Raw genomic sequence first — 5,897 nt, 5'->3', positions numbered from 1 at the left:
TAGCTCTGGCAAAAATTATCTCTCTCTCTGTTTTTTTATAAGGATTATTTCATTCTTTATGTATAGTTTCTTGACATATAGTAAAGATTCTTAATATGCTTAAACATTATACAAATTTGCATTAATATAGAGAAAAGTTTTTATTTTTGACTGAAAACCATGTCAAATTTTTTAAATTAAATTTTGAGGTCTGAAAAGGGCGCTTTCTTTTTACCCCCTTCTTTTGTCCTGAAGGGACTTGACTTTGATTTTAGCTTTTGCTAGACTATGATTTGGAGGTAAGGCTTGATAGAGAACATGTCGCAAGAGGCAAGAGTCAACGTTTAGTATTTGGTAAGGGGTGTTCATCAGCCACGCCCAAATGCTCAATGCCCTAAGCCTGGTGGAATTATGCTAGCTCAGCACAAAAAAATAGCCCAAAAATACTTGGGAACTTGCAAGCTGGGCCAAATGTTGGGTAGGGCTAAGCATCATGCAAGATATGCATCCATGCCCATTTGGTCCTGCCCAAACTGTGTGTAAATATATATATATATATATATGATATACATGTATTTATTATATAATTGTATATATATAACATACATAAATGGTATTATTATATATTTGGAGGCTGTAGTTGTTAATATGCTTGATCATGGATATTGTTTTAAAACTCATTGTGTTGTGTTGGATTATGTAATCAAGTGGAAATATGGAATGATAGATAGATATATGACTTGTAATATCATTTTTACATTTCTTCTCTTAAAATATTTAAAGTTCAAAGTAAAATATTGTTCATCACTTTTAATTGAGAGTTTCACATATCATGACAAGGCAACCATTCCTGGGCAAGAGAACCCATCTTCCCTAACCTAACCTAGCCCAAAATTGCTCGGGCTCTAAGTTGAGCAACGGATTGCAAAATACTACTTCCGATCATTAATATAAGATCTCATTTGACTTTTATTTTGGTTAAATATAAAACCTCAATCCGCTTTATCTCTCATATTTATTTTTTTTTCTAAAGTAATCCTTTAATAATAGTAGTTTTAGCCAACACACTTGATTAGCAAGATATTTTAAGAAAGATAACACATATTTATTACAAATAACTAACTTAATTTATTTTTTTAATCTTCTTAAATTAGTCAACTAGCTCTTATAGTTAGGACTGGAGATAATATAACGAGTTTATCATTCAAGCTAGGTATCAAGTAAGAAGGAGTATTGTATAGGGTGATCAAAATAAAGAAAAAAATCAAAAGTAATTATGATATCAACAAAAAATGACGTTTAATAAGAAAGTTATAAAATGAGATCTCGTGGTAATATATTTGAATATTTAGCTTTTGATAAAGCCCAACCACGAATGTAACAACTACCGTTCTACAGAAAAGTATTTTTTTAAGCTTAAAAATAAAAATAAACATATGAAAATGAATCTAAATAATTTATGTTATAAAACTAACGGATATGATTGTAACTTTGTAAGAGCAGGAGAAAATTTAGAACGGGGGAGGAGCCCTCTCATTCACTTTGATTCGAATTGAAATGGGCTTCGTCGAAGCCTCCAATTATTAAAAACTACTACCTCTTTGTTTAATTTTTATTTTAATTCTAAATATAAGACCTCAATTTATTTTATTTTTTATATTTATCTATTTTTTTAAGATGATTCTTATAATAATAGTAGTTTTAACTAACACACTTCATTAGCAATAATATTTTGGAAAAGACAACATTTATTTGCTACAAATAACTAATTTAATTAATTTTTTTAATTTACTCAAATTAGTCAACTAATTTTTATATTAAAGATGGAGGTAGTAATAAATATATTACTCCTCCTGTTCTTAATATAAGATTTAATTTAAAAGTTGATGTTGGTCTTATATATAAAATATATTTCACATGTTTATTAATTTTTTTCTAAGTTAACTAATTTAACTAACATTCTTAATTTACTCAAATTAATTAATTAGATATTAAATTAGGGATGAGAAGAGTATTTTATTATTTTCACTAACATGATATTGCACATTTCTCCAATTCTAAGTGCATTTTATTACACCTGAATGTTCTTGCAAATAACTATCTATATTTACATGCACCCTTCAAATGAAAGGCATGTAAATATTCCTTTGACTTATGAGGTTTGAAAATATGACACAATGCCTTGTTTTTTTATTTTTTTATTTTGTCTTCTTTGCTTCTAATAGGATTTGACTTAGATTTTAGCATTCCGTCTGGATATTAATTTTACAAAATATGTGATGCATAGGATACAAAATGAGTGGTTAAAATAAAGAATGACATCATAAATTATTTGGCATAAAACATACTTACCATTCTTGCGCATTGCCATAAGACTGATGCTATATGATAATGAATATTTGGCATAAAAACCATTAAAACATTAAAAATATAGGTTTGTGTGATTTTTAACATGAATATGGTTTTTGGTGTAAAAAAAATTTCTAATTTTAAATTATTTACTTTTCCTAAAATATAAGATAGACCTTTTTCTATATGTATAAATATAAATATAAGTATATAACAAGATTACATTTCACTCACATACACGTCACTATTTCCTCTGTTCTTTTTAATGAACTTATTAATTAATTAAATTCATTTGTAATTAGATTGTGGGCCCATACTTTATTATTTTATATTGCATATGGACCTATCTGACGCATTGATTTGCGCAGTCTATAGTTAATTAATAATAGAACGAGTCTATCTTCAAAATTTTCAACGAACGTATATATTGAAACGGACAAATCTAATTAAAAAGCTGACATTTTTGAGATTGAAAGGTATAACTACATCAAATATATTAGAGTATATAGAAAATGTCAGCCAGAAAAGGTCAATAGTCAATATTTTCTTCTCCTCAGACTTTTCTCGATCTTCTCTCTTCCTACCGCTATATATATGACCCCTCGTCCTTCCCATTTCTCATTCAAATCTCAACCTCCAACCGGAACACACCGAAGAGAAAACCTTCCAAATTATTCAAATGTCTTCTCTACAGATCTCAACTCTTTCTTCTTCTTCTTCTTCTTTAAGCAGAGTTAACGCCGCCATTAGTGTGCCAAAACTCCACGAGCTCCAATCTCACTTCCAAAAATACCCACCAAATCTTCAACTACGAAGCTGGTTCGTGAATCCGATAATGGATCCTTATACACAATATCTCCAGCAGATAAAGATGTCGGCAACACACAAATGCTCCAACATTTTTCCAAACCTGACGAGTCCAAGGCCACCATTCGATTATATGCAATCTTAGAGGCTGTCTCCGACAGAATTGAAATGCACAACAACATGGGCGAGCAACGAAACAACTGGACCTCTCTTCTTTTGAACTCTGTGAATATGATGACTCTTCCTGCTACAACCATGGTTGGTCTCAACACTGCCATTGACAATACTGCATTTAGATTATCGTCCACTCTTTTGTTCACAGCCGCCACAGGGATGCTTCTCATCATGAACAAGATTCAGCCCTCACAACTCACTGAGGAACAACGAAACGCCACTAGGTTGTTCAAACAGCTTCAGAAGGAAATCCAAACGACGTTAACTCTTGGAAATCCAACTGAGGAAGACGTCCACAGTGCAATGGAGAGGGTTTTGGCACTTGACAAGGCTTATCCACTTCCTCTCTTGGGAGCCATGCTTGAGAAATTCCCTTCAAAGTTCGAGCCTGCTGTTTGGTGGCCTAAAAGTAACAAGACGAATGACTTCCAAAAGCAAGTCGCCAGATCGCAGGAGAAAACGAATAATGGATGGACTCCAGAACTGGAAACGGAGATGTGGCAGCTTCTTGAAGTGATGAAGAGAAGAGACATGGAGGACTATGAGAGACTAGGAAATTTGGCTCTCAACGTCAACAAACCTTAGCCACATCAGGTCCCTTGCTCACTGGCATTGCAGCTTTAGGTTCTGCATTAGCCAGCCACGGTTCGTCTTGGCCAGGTATTGCGGCCGTCATGGCTGGGTCGTTGGCGACGTCTGTGAATGCATTGGAGCATGGAGGCCAAGTGGGGATGGTGTTTGAAATGTACAGAAACTGTGGTGGTTTCTTCAAGTTGCTGCAAGAGAGCATAGAAACAACGCTTGAAGAGAAAGATTGCGAGAAAAGAGAGAACGGCGAGCTCTTTGAAATGAAGGTGGCAACGAAATTGGGGAGAAGCGTTTCGCAACTCAGACGACTTGCCTCAAAATTTGTTGCCTATGAGTCGGAAGGAATGGCCATGGATGAATTTGCCAGCAAACTTTTCTGAAGACTAACTTTTTTCAGTTCGTCGATCCTAACTTTAGATAGGACACAGAAGCATTCTTTTATTCTTTATTATGTAAAGTCTCCCGAAATACAAGAAATAATATTCTTATTTTGACACAAAAAATATTGCATTTGTACGCAGAACTTTTCCTTAGCTTACGGTAGAATTGAATTAAACTTTTAATGATATAGGAATCACCACTTGGAAATTGCAAGTTTAGTATTTAAACTTTGTAACCAATAAAATGGATCCGTATTAAGACTCGGAACTTTCATCAATGAATTGGAAGATATCTGGTGAGCTCAGTAAATTTGATCTTGGATTTGTGGCCAGTGGAAAAAAAAAACAGCTTATTACCAACAAAATTAATTAGTGGCAGAAATTATTCTGTCACTATTTGCTGACGAATTAGTGATATAAATTCTGTTACTAAATTTAGTGACAGGAATTTTTCTGTCGCTAATCCGTCTCGTAAATCTTTAGTGATGGAATTTTCAGATCAGAAATTTTCATCACTAATTTTTGTTGTAAATTTTTAGCGATGAAAATATTGGTAATTAGCAACAGAATAATTACATCATTAGTGATGGAATTGAAATTGTGTTAATAATCCAATGAGTAACAGAACAATAAGCAATAGAACAAAATTTGTCGCCAATTTAATTTTATGACTAAATAAAATTTTGTCGTTAATCATGTATTTTTTTTAATAGTAGAGAGTGGGGGGTAAGAGTTAGGGGTGTTGATGAAGCCCAGTTGCCCGCTATGCCTGCCCAATCCCGCAAAAAAATGCCCAGCCTGCCCTAAAAAATTGGCCAAAAGAACTATTGGGCATGTTCGGGCTGGGCAAATTGTTGGGCAAGGCTGGACATCGGGTACGGTATGCTGCCCTGCCCATTTGGCCCTGCCTGCAAAAATATATATTATTTTATTTATATATTTATTTTATTTGCCTCATATTTCTTTTCCGAATCAAACTCACTGTTGCATCAATATTCAGTGTTCATTATACTTATTTATTTTTGAATGATTATGAGAGTTAGAAACTAGAAAAACAACTAAGCTTAATAAAATATACAAACATTTTTTTTCATAGTCCACTCCTCCTAGCTACTGCAAAAAATAGTTTCATAATATATTATTAGCAATAACACAATTAAGGCCAAGTTGTCATTTTAATATAAAGTTACATTAGATTATTTAGGGGGACATAAATAATTAGTTAATTAATATAGCATATTGACTTGTTGGGCATGAAAGCCCACCCTGCCCAGCCCGTATTTTCCCAGCCCAAATTCAATAGGGCTTTTCATAGGCAGGCCGAGCAACGGGCTGCATTTTCCAGCCCATTCATTCTTCAGGCTGGGCATCAGGCAAGGGTCCTGTCCTGCCCAGCCCTACCCATGTGAAGCCCTAGTGAGAGTTGTTGCTTATTTTTTGAATTTCAATCACACAGTGTGGAATAAAAATCCATGATGATGGCCATAAAAAGAATAAAAATTTCATGATTACCTGGCATAGATTGTTGAAAACGACTGAAATGAATATGAAAGAAGAAGAAACAGCAGCCACGGAGCCAAGAAGAAAGAACAAGGAGGAAGTAATACGTTGAAGAGAACA

At 33.7% G+C, this 5,897-nt stretch overlaps 1 pseudogene; it reads left to right on the top strand.

The window, feature by feature from the left end:
- Window positions 1–3,167: 3,167 nt before the first annotated feature.
- LOC114721376 (probable F-box protein At4g22030) lies at window positions 3,168–4,284 on the top strand (annotated as a pseudogene).
- Window positions 4,285–5,897: the final 1,613 nt, after the last annotated feature.

Source organism: Neltuma alba, unplaced genomic scaffold (genome assembly GCF_004799145.2).
Source record: "Neltuma alba isolate B1F8T4 unplaced genomic scaffold, ASM479914v2 tig00012032_pilon, whole genome shotgun sequence".
In the NCBI taxonomy this organism is placed as follows: Eukaryota; Viridiplantae; Streptophyta; class Magnoliopsida; order Fabales; family Fabaceae; genus Neltuma; species Neltuma alba.
This window is presented reverse-complemented; position numbering and strand designations above follow the sequence as displayed.